Here is a 16,444-nt window from a genome sequence, read left to right as displayed (position 1 = left end):
GCTTTATATATTTTCAAATATGATCTCATTTTTGGATCCTACATTAGTTTGCTCACGACGTAGTTTTACGTACAAAAATATATAGGGTGTAACAAAAAGCCTAAGTTGGGGGGTGTTGGTGTCAAGTTGGAAATTGGTAAGGTTGTACATTGAGTGTAGAAACATATACCTCAAAGTTGTTTATATGAAGATATTCAAGCTCCAAAAGAAAGTAGTTATATATATAATAAAAAAAATTTAAAAAATATGGAGTCTTGAGAAAATTAGAGAGGTACTTTAAGGTGGTTTTATGTTGGTAACTAGATGTTAATAAGGGCTATTTAGTTTAAAAAAAGAAGCAAAGTGCAAAAGAAAGACAAATGTGAGTAGTGTTCAAGGAGGGTGTAGTCACTTGTATCCCGAATGCTTATCCGACCCTTCCCTAAACCTACATTACAAGCTTAAAAAGTCCTTATAGGTTCTCCAACCTAATGTTCTTGAATAGGCGGCGAATTAAAATAAGGGCAAGCTTATGGCATGATATTTTATAATACTTGAAATTCTTTTTTGAGAGTGAGTGTATTTGTGCATTTGCCCCTTGTGTTGTTATTGTAAATATGATAATTTTGGGACTTTTTTTTCTTGTGAGGGCACATGGATTAGGATGAATTGGTGACAATGATAGATTCGGAATTGTGTAAATTGAGCATATGTAGTAGAAAAGTGCTTTTGAGTCACTTCTTGAGCCTTTTTGTTGTCACTTGATTATTTTGTAACTCCTTTGCATTTCTTGAAGTTGTTTCTAAATGAGGGAGTTATTTGGTTAAGATTCACATGCTTGAGCCTAATTATTAGTACCAACCAAATCCATAAGTATAGTGCTTAATTGGAGAATGTGATTTACAAATGATAGCAATACTACTTGTGCTTTAAATGGTAGAACCTCATTGAATTGTTGGCTTTGATTTGCTTGAGGACAAGCAAAAGCTTTAAGTTGGGGGGTGTTGATGAGTAGTTATTTTACCACTTATTTTAGTCTCTTTTCTTTAGATTTTGCGTCCTTTAATTATAATATGAGGTTGTTTTATGATGTGTATTGCTAGATTTTCAAGTAAATGATGCCATGAAGAGAGTTGAATTCAATTGAAGTTGAATTGAGCAAAAAAAGAGTTGAAACAGTGCAAAATTCTTCAGTGATTCCGCATTTGCGGAACATTGGTCGCTTTTACGACCTCGCATCCGCGAGGAAATGGCCACATTTGCGGAAGAAGGCCTGGAAGGCAGAACCGCTTCTGCTATTGATTCACTGCATCAGCGGTAGCGCATCTGCGCTCAAAGTTTGCAATTTCGATTGCGCATCTGCGCGTGCAAGTCCGCTCCTGCGGAGTCAGTGTTCCCTTCAAAGTTTGCTTCTGCGATAGGCTATCCGCATCTGTGGAGCCGCACCTGCGAGGATACTTCCGCAGGTGCGGTCAACTGGCTTCAGGCCTGGACAGGATTGACAATTTATATTTTCTCAACTCCAAACCCACAAATACACAACCTAGCTTATTGGAAACACATCTTTGGCTTATTTTTGGCAGCTTTGAACTTATCTTGAGAGAGAACACAAGTTTTGGAGCTAGGGTTCTTGCACACACACTTGGGTCTTGAAGATTTGAAGCTTTTGGTTGAGAATTTCTTACCTATTTATGTTCATTTCTTCATTTCCTTGCTTTGTATTGTATATCTAAGTGTGTAGTATTTTTTCTAACACTTGAATCTTGTTTATGGGAATATTCGTATTTAAAGTGTGAATTAAATATCTTGTTGTGCTTATGTATTAAATGATTTTTATTTATTATGAAGGGAGTTATTGTTTCTTTAATTATTCTTATTCTTTAATGTTTCCAAAGGGATTAGCTAACCCTAGGACTCGCCCATTTACTTCGAATTAATTTTGGGAAAGAGAATTTGGGGTTGGGAAAGATTAATTAACAAGAACTTGAGGCTTTAACCCTCATCTTATAGATTCTACCTAGGGATAGGATTGGACTACTTGTAGCCATATTCGGGTGTGCTTAATCTCTTAATTAGTTTAGGGATAATTCAATTAGGAAGTCTTGTTAGTTTTGGAAGAAGCTAATATAGAATTATCACCCGAGGCTAATTAACATAAATTCGCTCAAATTTGTGAAATCGTGAAATACATTGGATCGTTACTTGAGTGTAATTCCCTATGCATCCATGCTTGTAACCATTGATCATTTTATTTGCTTTCTAGGTTAGTTTACACTTTTGCAATTAGTTATAAATATTTTCTCAAAATATTTCTAAGTGTTTGGCTTAGCATAATAAGCGATAATTCTCTTACACGCCTAATCGCCTACATATTATTCTCTGTGGGATTCGACCCTGACTCATAGTTGGGTAAATTATATTTCATGCAACCGTGTCCATTTACTTTGTAGTAGTGGATTTGAACGTCATCAATTGACGGGCAGTCGGAGCGGACAGTTCAGATTTTGGAGGATATGATCAGGGCATGCGTGATTGACTTTGGAGGTCAGTGGGATCGTTTCTTGCCTTTGGCCGAGTTTGCTTATAACAACAGTTACCAATCCAACATCGAGATAGCTCCATTTGAGGCTTTATATGGTCGGCAATGTCGTTCGCCCCTCGGATGGTTTGAGCCTGGTGAGGCTAAGTTATATGGTACTGATTTGGTGAAGGATGCCTTGGAAAAGGTACAGTTGATTCAGGAGCGACTTCATACAGCACAGTCCAGACAGAAGAGTTACGCGGATCAGAAAGCGCGTGATTTTCATTTATGGTGGGTGAGAAAGTCCTCTTGAAGGTGTCACCGATGAAGGAAATTATGAGATTCGGGAAGAAGGGCAAGTTGAGCCCAAGGTTTATAGGCCCATTTGAGGTGTTGAGATGAGTTGGGGAGGTTGCTTACGAGCTTACTTTGCCCCCCAGTCTATCGGGAGTTCATCTGGTTTTCCATGTATCTATGCTCTGGAGGTATCATGCCGACCTATCATATGTGTTAGACTTCAGCACAGTTCAACTAGATAAGAGCTTGGGTTATGAAGAGGAACTAGTTGCCATTATTGATAGACAGGTTCGCCAGTTGAGGTCCAAGAAGATTTCTGTGGTAAAAGTCCAGTAGAGGGGCAACCCAGTCGGGGAAGCGACTTGGGAGGCCGAAGAGGACATGCGGAGCAGATATCCACACTTAATCAGTACTCCAGGTATAATTCTAAACCCGTTCGAGGATGAACCTTTGTTTAAGAGGTGGAAAATGTAACGATCCAACCGGTCGTTTTGCCTTCTAGAACCCCGTTCCCTTATATAAGACTCCTCGTATGTGCTTTTACTGTATTATGACTTGCGGTGATGGTTAGTTCGGGATTTGGAAGAGTTCGGGTTGAAATCGGAACACTTGGTTCCTTAATTGGCTTTAAAAAGGCTAAGTTTGACTTCGGTCAACATTTTTAGAAAATGACCCCGGAATCGGGATTTGACGGTTCCAATAGATTCGTATGATGATTTTTGACTTGGGCGTATGTTCGAATCGGGTTTTGGACAATCCGAGAGCGTTTCGGCGCTTAATAGTGAAAGTTAGCTATTTGAAGGTTTTAACGTTCTTTAAATTTGGTTTGGAGTAGGTTTTGGAGTAATCGAGATCCGTTGGAAATTCCGAGCATGGTAATAGTTCTGTATGGTGATTTAAGACTTGCACGTAAAATTTGGAGTCATTCCGAGTAGTTTAAGTATGTTTCGGCACGTTTGGAGTAAGTTTGAAGAATTTGAAATTTCTAAGTTGAATCAATTTGGTTTGAGGCATGATTCTTAGTTTTTATGTTGTTTTACATTTTCCGAGGGTTTGAGCGAGTCCGTTTTATGATTTCAAACTTATTGGTATGTTCGGGCCCCCGGGGGCCTCGGGTGTTAACCGGACGAGGCTCGGACCAAGTTTGGACTTAGGAGCATCAGCTCAAGCTTCCAGCTTCTGCTGCAATCGCACCTGCACTTGGCCAGCCGCAGGTGTGAGCTCGCTGAAGTGAGCCACAAGACGCAGAAGCGGTAGAGCATAGGGCAGCCCAGGGACCGCAGGAGCGAGCCAGGTACCGCACCTGCGAAGGCGCATGTGCGAAGGAAGGACCGCAGAAGCGGGGAAGGGCGCAGATGCGGAAGATTGGTCGCACCCGCGGACGCGCAGAAGTGGCTCCTTGTCTGCAGGTGCGGAGCCAGGCCAAGTGGGGGGATCTCGCACCTGCGAGGATTTTTCCGCAGGTGCGAAAATCGCAGAAGGCAGAACCTTCATTTAATTCTGGAGTTCCGTATTTTTAGCCCATTTTCTCCATTCTTGGACGATTTTGGAGCTTTTTGAGATGAGTATTTACCTAGAAACTTGGAGGTAAGTTAATTCTACCTATTGTGAGTTAAATACATAAATTATGGGTAGATTATAACATGTAAATTGTGAAAATCAAGGGTTTAGATGAAAAACCTAGGTTTTGATAAAAATGAGATTTTAACCACGAAAATGGTTATGGAATGGGATGAAAAGTTTATATTTGAGTTCATGAGATTATGGGTAACGATTTTCTCCGAAAATTTCCGGAATCCGGGCACATGGGCCCGGGATTTTAAGATTTTTATCAATTTAGGTTGAGTAATTAATCTAATACTCTAATTTTGAATTGTTAAGCATGTATTAATTATTTTATATAACATTTGGCTAGTTTCGAATTTTTCGGCAATGAATTGAGGCTTTAACGCGATGTTGTGATCGGGAAGTGAACTTTGAGACAAGGTAAGTCTCTTGTCTAACCTTGTAAGAGGAAATTTACCCAATAGGTATTGTAAATAAATATTTTCTCCTAATTGTGGGAGGCTACGTACGTACGAGGTGACGAGAGTCCGTGCGTAGCTACTATTATGCTATTGTTCGAGTAGTTTTAGGACCCAATTCATGAACTATTTGAAATTCTTGCACATACTTATTAAATTAAAATGCCTAATTTTATTAAATATTTGTTGGAGAAATTGTGAAAGACTGCTAATGAAATTTATATTATTGTTGTATAAAACCTCATTAATATTTAAGTCAAATACTTATAAAATATTCATTCTCTTCTTGTGGAGCGGGCCGAACGCCTCGACAGTAGATAGATGCATCTATGGATCATGTAGCACGTCCCTCGCCAGTGTACACGACACTCTAGATCGGGTCGTACGGCCTCAGCATAAATTGTGCTTAATAATAACAATTACACGATGCCTTGGCATTTCTCTACAACTTGTGAAGATAAATGATTTATTGGAAATTATTGAATTTTGAAAGAATTATTTATTTTCGCTTGATAAGAAAAAATATTGTTATTCACATAAACCATGTTTATTTAAAAAAATTCTATTTTAATATTATTGACCCATAGTGAGTGTCAAAGTAAACCTCTCGTCACTACTTCTTCGAGATTAGACTTGATACTTACTGGGTACATGTTGTTTACGTACTCATGCTATGCTTACTGCACTTTTTGTGCAGGACCTGAGACAGGTGCAACAGGTGATCCTACCTGCGCGTACCCTAGATATCCCGAGGCTTAGTGGTGAGCTGCTTCCTGAGTTGTTCTGCAGCCCTAAAGTCTCTCTCTTTTGTATTTTGTATTCTGTCTATTTCATATTCAGACAGTGGTTAGAAATATATATAATCTACTAGATACTCATATACTTGTGACACCAGGTCTTGGCACACACACTAGTAGAATTATGGTTTGAATTATTTTCTTGGTTTTTATTTAATCAGAACCTTTTTTATGTTTCTTAAATCTTGCAAGTAAAAAGAGTTTAATTACTCGAAAATTTATTAAATGAGGAAATACATGGTTAATTCACTAGTTGGCTTGCCTAGCTGGGATGTTGGGCGCCATCACGGCCAATAGGTGAAATTGGGTCGTGACACCGGGGGGCCCGGGTGTTAATTGGACGCAGTGCAGAACTCATTTGGACTTGGAAGAACAGCTGAAGCACCAGGTTTCTGGTGTAATCGCACCTGCGGAGGGCTGGCCGCAGGTGCGAGCTCGCAGAAGCGAGCCATGGACCGCAAAAGCGCAACACAGGCTGCCCAGTGATCACAGAAGCGGCGAAGGGACCGCATCTGCGGAGGCGCAGGTGCAAAGAAGATGATCGCAGAAGCGGAATAGGGTCACAGGTGCGACGCGCTCGCCGCAGAAGCGGACTCCCGTCCGCAGAAGCGAAACCAGCCAGCCTTAGGCACTTCCACAGAAGCGGACCTTGGTCCGCAGAAGCGATGCCGCAGATGCGGCCCAGCGACCGCAGGTGCGGAATCACTGGAGGCAGTGGGGTCCTTTTAAAACGGAACTTAGGCTATTTTGAGTTCATTTATTTCACACTTGGGCGATTTTGGAGCTTCAAAGAGGGGGATTTCCACATAGCTAATTAAGGTAAGTAATTTCTATGCGATATGAGTTTAATACATAGATTATGGGTAGATTTAATATGTAAAATTTGTGAAATCATGGGTTTAGATGAAAAACCTAAGTTTTGATGAAAATGGTTAGGGAATTGAGTGAAAATTATATATTTGAGTTCTTGAGGTTATGGGTAACAATTTTCTTCGAAAATTTTCGGAATCCGGGCACGTGGGCTCGGGGGTGAATTTTAGGAATCCTTCAAATTGGGGTTGGGTAATCACTCTAATAGTTTGAATATAAACTTTTGAACATGTATTGATTAATTTATATAACGTTTGGCTAGTTTTGGATTGTTCGGCACCGAGTTGGGACTTTAGAGCGGAATCTTTGATCGAAAAGTGAGCTTTGAGACGAGGTAAGTCTCTTATCTAACTTTGTAAGAGGGAATTTACCCTATAGGTGATTTAAATTAATATTAGCTTCTAATTGTGGGGGCTACGTACGTACGAGGTGATGGGAGTCTGTACGTAGCTACTAATTATGCTTATGTTCGGGTTGTCTTAGGACCCAAATCATGAATTATTTGAGATATTTGCACCCAACTTGTTAATTAAAGTGCCTAAATTATATTGAAACTTGTTAGAGGAATTATGAAAGACCGTTAATGGAATTTGTATTACATTGTGTATTAGCCTTAATAACGTTTAAGTCAAAAGCTTATAAAGTATCTTCTATTCTTGTGGAGCGGACCGAACGCCTCGGCAGTAGATAAATGCATCTATGGTTCGTGCCGCTCGACCCTCGGCAGTGTACACATTATTCTGGATCGGGCCGTACAACCTCGGCATAATCGTGCGTGATAACTCTCGATGTGTAATCATACTTGATATCCTTCCCTGACTTGAGAGGCAAAATATTATAAGATGGAAATTTATTTGGAACTTAACATGTATGAAAGGTTTATTTCCTTTCGCTTATTATTGAGTTATTGTCATTATTTACAAAATCCGTGCTCATTTAGGATCCTGTATTTCTTTACTATTAGCCCATAGTAAGTGTCGATGTCGACCCCTCGTCATTACTTCTTCATGGTTAGACTTGATACTTACTGGGTACATGTTGTTTATGTACTCATACTATACTTCTGCACTAACCGTGCAGGATCTGAGTCAGGTGTATCTGGCGGTCCTACCGGCGTGCGTCCCAGGTATCCCGAGGCCTAGTGGTGAGCTGCTTCCCGAGCCGTTCTGCAGCCCCTAGAGTCTCTCTTTTGTATTTATATTCTGTCTACTTTATTTCAGATAGTAGTTAGAGTTTTGTATATTCTACTAGTAGCTCATATGCTTGTGACACCAGATCTTGGCACACACTCTAGTAGACTTTATGGTTTTGGGGTATTTACATATTTGAGCTTGCATTCAGATGTTTTTATTTAATCATTTGACTCTCTATTTCTCAAATTTCTAAACAAATGGAATTTAATTACTTGGAAATTATTTAAAAGAAGAAATCACGTAGTAAATTTATCGTAGGCTTGCCTAGCGGCGACGTTAGGCGCCATCACGGCCTATAAGAGAAATTGGATCGTGACAAAAGCAGAAACCAAATACCAATTAGAAAATCAAAAAACTCAAAATTTTGCAAAATGATTGTGAAATAGTAACCCAAAAAAAGTGAGAAAAAAATAAATATGAAAATATATAAATATGTATTTTTCATTTTGTAAACGTATCTGGGAAAACAGCTTTGAATCAAATTGTATTTCTAAGCAAAGCATTGCATTTAGGAATCATAAAATCTCAAAACTCGAGTTAATTAAGAGAAAGAGAAGGATAATAAAAAAAAATGAGAATTGCAAAAGTTAGCGGTAGAAGACAGTTATACATGTATGAGACGTTCAAAAACTTACTTTGTAATTATGTGGAGAATTTAATTAGGTATATGTAAAGTTCACAAACAAACGTTTGTATCTACCTATTTGTTTATAAATATTGTAGGTATTATTTATTATTTTAAGGGTATAAAAATCTATTAAGATTATAGGGTCATTTTGGTAAATCAACATCTAACTTTAGTCTTCATGGTTTTAGTATAGTATGATATGATATGATGATGATTAGTATAGTATAGTATGATATGATATATATATATATATATATATATATATATGTGTGTGTTATACACATATATATACTAATGCGACTTAGGATATGAGACATATTTTGATGATATCAGTTGGGACTAAATGTAAAGAAAGAAAGGATGAGGCAAAAAGAACCGGCTATAAGCCATACGCACAACGATAATAAGCTCTTAGCCAAACATCTAGACAAGGTAGAAAAGGACCAATGGCATGCATTAGTTCATTATTGGGACTCTAATGAAACAAATGTATTCTTGGAGCAGCAAATATCTTTTTCTGTTGCCCTTAACACATGCTATTAGCTCATTCCGTACGATGATCCTACTTTTTTCCTTTGTACTTTTTTTATACTTTTCCTCTGTCATTATTCACACTTTTTCTCTTTTTCTTTTTAAAATTGGTTTTTGATTTGATGTTTGGTAGGGAATTGACTCTAATATATAAAATTGTGTCTAAATTTTCTAGGAAAAGGGGAAGAGAAAAAAATAAAACCGAAAGAATCTAACTTTGCCACACATATCAGTAAGAAAAAGTCATTCTCAAATTATAGATACGCATGCCATATTCGCCATCTGTTTTCTGTAATTTATATATCAATATTTATTTTCTTGAATATTTTTTATACGCCTTTTTACTATTTAACCAGATGACAAAGAAGGAAGGTGTAAAACCAAGTAGTATTGAAGTGTTCAAAAAAACACATATGAGAAAGAATAAACAACCAATAAATGAGATGGACGGTGAAGTAATGGTAAATTCTTTTTCTTTATATATATAAAGGTACTTTCATTCCATTACAAATTATCACTTTTCATTATTTTACTGTTTTTTTTTAAAAAAAAAGAGAGAAAGAAATGAATTTACTTGCTAAGGTGTATCCTTGAGTTAAATGTCTCTGCTCCCAATAATGTGTATGCACAAGTTATGGAACCAAACACTTATGGGATTATTCGAATTCTAGGAAAAGGAGAATAGCATTTTGCGCCCACATGTTTGAATTTGAGGGTAAAGAGCTCGCTTGTTATATGAGATCCGACACATCCAACAGAGCGAAACAGTGTTCCATTCTTTTCGACGGCCTTCAAGTTTTGTTTATGGCTCTGTATATAAACAATCTCAGGCTGAGCAAAGGAATTTTGATAAAAGGGTTGAGGTAGAAGTTCAAAAAGCTACCTCAGGTATAAAAATTTAGATGGAGGAAAAGTTGTCTGAAGCTACCTTAGCTATACTTGATAAAGTATCTTTCATAAAATAAAGTATATTATGAGGTTTTGTCTTATTTTATATCTTGTATTCTATTTAACTTTTGTAAACTATGAAAGCAACCAATATAATATTTCTTCTCAGGTTAACACAATCAAGAAGACCGAAATTAGTGAAGCAGGCATAAAAAAAATGGGTAAGTTTGAAAAATTACAAGATACTTTTTCCTCTCTTTTCTTTTGCCTTATTTTCTTTCTTTCCTCTTTTCAGAGTTACTGCTATTATACCCATTATATAGTATGTTTGTTTTTTAGAATCTCAAACTGTTGTTTTTCGTATCCCAATTTGTTATAATCGAAGAGGAAAGAATTCCCTTTATTATATAGTTATAATTTTTTTTTTGTATGATTTTTTGTGCAGCATTTTTGAGGGAGAATTACTGGCAATGAACATTGACTCATGGAGAGGTGGTTTCAAAATGCTTTGTTGCAGGATTTAGTCTAGAAGTTAAGGGAATTCATTCGAAAGTGATAATAACGTTAGTTACATGTTGAAATTACTGTCTTTTATGATTTAGTTGGATTTGAGTTTTACTTAGAGAACAAATCATTTGATTTGGCATCATCTATTTGTACAGAGTAATTTTTAGATTGCTAATTTATTTTTTAGTTATAGTATTAAAAGGCATTTGTTTTACATATATTTCATTTAGTTGAAGGTTGACATTTGTGGATGTACAAATTGAATGTAAAGTGTTATGATAAAACTAAATAAAGGATTATTATTAATATTTTATAATTTTTGGTACCGACATTAATCTAAATGTTGGAATTTTTAATACGACATTTTGAAAAGTTTTGAAAAAGTCACTAATCGTTTTTGACGGTCATGTAAATATAAATACAACATTTTCATAAATGTCGTAATTTTTTTACTGACATTTTTAAAGGTTAAAAGTAAATGTTGTAAATTTCTTACTGACATTTACCTAAATATCGTAAAATAAATGTCGTAAATTTCTTATCGACATTTACTTAAATGTCGTAAACTACACGTCGTAAAATTTTTACCGACATTTACCTAAATATCGGAAAATAAACGGCATTGAAATTTACGACATTTGATGCAAATGTAAAATAAATGTCAATAAACGAATTTGCGACATTTAAGAAGCTTAATATGGCATTTAATAAATGTCGCTGTATTTTCATTTTCTTGTAGTGACAGTGGGCAGTGAATGCCATATTCTTTATAACGGATCATGCATTTAATGTTGTAGAATATTCTATATTGAATGTTACCGGATGACGGTATTTATTTTGTCTTTATGAGCTTCATTCTCCCCGAGGACAAACGAAATCGTTGCCTTCGGGTTTGGCTATCTTCTGTCTTCGATTTCGCGTGTCGCTTTCCCATGTGATCATTAAATATGAACATATTTTATCCCGTACAACCATCACAGTCATGGTTCCTTCTTAATACAACATTGATGCTTATTTATTACCATTATGGCGACTTCAATTTCAAGTGACTACAAAATGCTTCTTCATACCAAAAAAAAATTCATACAAATATAAGCTAATTAATAGATCTCAGTTTCCTTTTAAGACAACAATCACAGACACATAAGCAAAAAGACAATACTTGAAATAGAATTCTTGATTTTGCAAATCTATAGAGTTTTATGGTTGAACATATACGATACTTCAGCGCCCCTGCGCCATGATTCGTGCCTATGTTCTTGCGATAAGTTTCACAGCCCTAATAATCTTCGACTAAACTCGTAAGTTATCATTATAAAAAAGGATATGTTGCCTTTATTTCTTTGGAGTATCCCATGAATTACTCGATGCAATTATGTTACTAACCCTAGTTTTCGAATCATGATTAAAAACTAAACAATACATTTTCAATTTGACCACGAAACAACGTAAAAATAAATTAAATATATTGAGCAAATACGAAGTTGACAAATGACACCTTTTTCTCCCTTCATTTTCACATAAGTTTTGATAACTGTCAAACCTAAAGTTATACAATAATTACTTATAGTTTATGTTAGGATCGGGAACCCGGGTAGTGCGGAATTTAGCCAAACAACGGTATAATGACAATAACAAAGACAATGGAAGTTGATAATAATGGCAATTAAAGAAGATAAAGAAGACACAAATTTAACGTGATTCAGTCAAGGTGACCTACGTCCACAAGCGGAGAGAAGCAATTTTACTATACCAACAAGAGTACAAAAGAGAGTACAAAATTAGATAAATACTCTAATTAATCCCAAATACCCCAAGAGAATAACCTCACAAGATCACTCCAAAGAAAGGGTTCACACAAGTGTTTCCCAACACTCACTCTCTTACAAAATACTCTATAATGAAATAAATGAGGAGAAAGAAAGATAAGAGTGAAAAGCTCTTGAATTGGTGTGTTTTCAAATGAGGAGAAAATCCTCTATTTATAGCAAGAAATCCTTGGCCTAATAATGGATATTATGTCATGGCAAATGTCATGAAAATTTGGCCATATTACAAATCTTCACCTTGGCCTAATTTCGGCTTATATATAGTAAATTTGCTCCACCTTCTCCGCAAAAAACCCAATGGGCAAAATCATTTTTCATAAATGCCAATCAAGTTCAGGCAAAGCTTGAACTTGGATACTGGAAGAGATTTTGTAAACATGTCAGCAGGATTGTCTCTAGTGTTGATCTTCTGAACAAAGACTTTTCTTTCAGCAATGGTTTCTCGGATGAAATGATACTTTATATCAATGTGCTTCGTCCTCTCATGATACATTTGATCTTTAGTCAAGTGAATGGCTTTGAGTATCACAGAAAATGATAATACCACCTTGGTGTAAACTGAGTTCCGCAAATAGACCCTTCAACCATAAAGCTTCTTTGATCGCCTCGGTCACTGCCATATATTCTGCTTCGGTAGTAGATAAAGCTACTACATGTTGTAATGTAGCTTTCTAACTAATAGCGCAACCACCGATGCAAAATACATAGCCTGTCAGTGGTCTTCTTTTGTCAAGATCACCTGCATAATCTGAGTCTACAAAACCAACCAAAGTGTTAGTATTTCTCCTAAACTCCAAACATGTGTTTGAAGTACCTCGCAAGTATCTGAGAATCCATTTCACAGCATGCCAATGTGCTTTACCAGGACAAGCCATATACCGGCTTACCACGCTTACTGCTTGTGAAATGTCTGGACGTGTACAAACTATTGCATATATAATACTGCCGACTGCACTGGAATAAGGAACATGTGCCATGTACCTCTCTTCTTCCCCTGACTGCGGGAACTGAGCAGCTGATAACTTAAAATGAGCAGCAAGAGGGGTACTAACTGGTTTAGCATCTTTCATGCCAAACCTCTCCAAGACTTTCTCCAAGTACTTTTTCTAGGTCAGAAATAGCATGTTAGCTTTTCGATCTCTTTTGATCTCCATGCCAAGGATTTTCTTAGCTGCTCCCAAATCTTTCATCTCAAATTCACTTTTCAACTGACTTTTCAAATTGTGAATTTCTGTTAAATCCTTAGCAGCAATGAGCATGTCATCAACATATAATAATAGGTACACAAATGAACCATCATTTAACTTCCGGAAGTAAACACAACTATCATACATGCTCCTCGAATAACCATGACCCAACATAAAAGAATCAAACCTTTTATACCATTGTCTTGGAGACTGCTTTAATCCGTACAAGGATTTCTTCAACAAGCAAACATGATCTTCTTTTCCTTCAATTTCAAATCTTTCGGGTTGATGCATGTATATTTGTTCCTCAAGTTTTCCATGTAAGAAAGTTGTCTTAACATCAAGTTGTTCTAATTCCAAATCATATATGGCAACGAATGCAAGCAAGACACGAATAAAGCTATGTTTAACATGTGAGAAAATATCATTAAAATTAACTCCTAGTACCTGACTATAGCCCTTTGCAACTAATCGTGCCTTATACCTCGCATTTTCAACCCCTGGAATGCCATCCCTTTTCTTGAAGACCTATTTGCAACCAACAATTCTTTTTCCTGATGGTAGCTTCACAAGAGACCAAGTACCATTCTTGTGGAGAGACTCAATTTCTTCATTCATTGCAATCAGCCACCTGGCTGAGTCAGCACCAGAAACTGCTTCTGAATATTTTGATGGTTCTCCAATTTCTTCAGTTTCCTGTGCAACTGAAAAAGCAAATGCAACATAATCTCCAAACCTTAATGGTTGTTTACCTTCTCTTCTTGGTCTATGTTTGGCTATAGAATACTCTTCTTCTGGTTCAACTTCAAGAGTCTCAACTTTAGGAATTTCAGCTTCTGTCTCAATTTCAAGAGTTTCAAATGTATTTTGCTCCAAAGTTGATGAGCTTGGCTCAGAAGGAATGCCAATCTCAATCTCCACCTGGTTCTGTGTACTCTTTCCTTTATCTGTATTATAAGAACTAGAAGACTCTTTTCTAGAATGTAACATAGAGAATTCATCAAAGGTTACATCTCTGCTAATTATAAATTGTGGTGCCATGGGATCAGGATACCATAGTCGTGTGATGACCTAAAATGTCATCTTTAAATTTAATGATTAATTATATGATCTAAGCACTATTTACCATTACTCGACTTGCGTGTGCAGTCCGTAAAAAATTTTCGGAAAGTTTTCAGGTGAAAAATGAATTTAAATGTGAATTAGAGCTTTTAAAACTCAACTGAGTTGACTTTGGTCAACATTTTGAGCAAACAGATACGGATCAGTATTTTAACAGTTTTGGTAGGTTTGTATCGTGATTTGGGACTTAGGCGTATGCCCGGAATCAAATTCCGAGGTCCCTAGCCCGAGATATTGAATTTTGATGAAAAATTAAAAGTTTAAGTTCAAATAGTTACCAGATGTCAAATTATGTGCAAACGACTCCGGAATAGAATTTTGATGATTTCAACAGCTCCGTATGGTAATTTTAGACTTAGGAGCGTGATCGGAATTTTATTTGGAAGTCCGTAGTGGAATTAGGCTTGAAATGCCGAAAGTTGAATTTTTGGGAAGTTTGACCGAGGGGTTGACTTTTTGATATCGGGGTCGAAATCCGATTCTGAAAATTTTCATAGCTCATTTATGTCATTTATGACTTGTGTGCAAAATTTGAAGTCATTCCGAATTGATTTGATGTGTTTCGACACAAGATATAAAATTTGAAAGTTCAAAGTTCATTGATTTTGATTTGAGGTGCGATTCGTCGTTTTGATGTTGTTTGATGTAGTTTGAAACCTCGACTAAGTTCGAATGGTATTTTGGGACATGTTGGAATAATTGGTTAAGGTCTCGAGGGTCTCGGGTGGATTTCGGAAGGTAAACGGAATGGATTTCGGACAAAGAGTGCTGGAAATTTCTGTTGCAGAAATTTCGTGCGTAGAGCCAATTTTGGAAGCTTATATCTCGCAATTCATAAGGAATCAGAATATTTTCAAAACATGAAAGTTTTAGTCGTTTGATTATAATTTCCAGAAAGTTAAACCATTCATTATTTGGACATTTGTACAGAAAGTTATGACGGATTGAATGAAGGCTGGTAGAGCAGTTTTGCCAGAAATTTCTGATGCGTGGAGCCGACTTTGGAAGCTTATATCTCGCAATTCATAAGGAATCAGAACATTTTCAAAACATGAAAGTTGTAGTCGTTGGATTATAGTTTCCAGAAAGTTAAACCATTTATCATTTGGATATTTGTACATGAAGTTATGATCAATTGAAGGAAGGCTGGTAGGGCAGTTTTTGATGGACTTTTAGTGCCGAAAAATGAATTTTTAGTGACGGATTGGCAGAAACTTAAGGACCAAAAATGGTCATTTCATTCATTTCGTTTTGGATTTTTGGAGCACGATTCTTGGGAGATTTTTGGGCGATTTTCACGGAAAAACATTGGGGTAAGTATTCCTTATCCTATATTGATTATATTTCATAATTTCATACTCATTTACATTATGAATCCGTGAATTTATGGAAGAAAAATCAAGATTTTTGCAAAATCTTCCAAAAACGAAAATTTAAGATTTGGAGGTCGAGTTGTTATCGGATTTTGGTAAAATTGGTATGGGTGGACTCGTAATTAAATGGGTTATCGGATTTTATAAGTTTTGCCGGATTCCGAGATGTGGGCCCCACGGGCAAATTTTGAGCTAATTTCGGATTTTAATGAAAATGTAATATTTTCTTATGAAATTGATTACTATAATTTTTGTTGACTGTATCGAATTAATTATGACTAGATACGAGTCGGTTGGAGTCGAAAAATCGAGAAAAATTCATAATACTTGATTAAATTAGAGCAAGTCGAGGTAAGTGACTTGTCTAACCTTGTGTGGGGAAAATTTCTCCTAGAATTGGTATTGATGTGATTATTGAAATGTGTTGAATGTTGTGTGCACGAGGTGACGAGTGTGTACACGGGCTAAATTGCGAAAGATTATATTTTTAAATTGTGTAGATCATTGTTGCGCATTTATTAAATTATTTTATCTTGTTATATTTTTCATCATTGATCTGAGATATATACTTCAAATTTGTTTGATCTTTTCTTACTAATTGTTTTACCTGTTTAGTTGAAACTTGGTTTCTTTTATTCTGTGCATTATTTGAAGGTTGATTTTTTTAAATTAAATATTATTAATATGAAGTATTTGAC

The sequence above is a fragment of the Nicotiana tabacum genome, chromosome 17 (genome assembly GCF_000715075.1).
Source record: "Nicotiana tabacum cultivar K326 chromosome 17, ASM71507v2, whole genome shotgun sequence".
NCBI lineage: Eukaryota > Viridiplantae > Streptophyta > Magnoliopsida > Solanales > Solanaceae > Nicotiana > Nicotiana tabacum.
The sequence above is the reverse complement of the archived record's forward strand: the minus strand, read 5'-3'. Positions refer to the sequence as shown.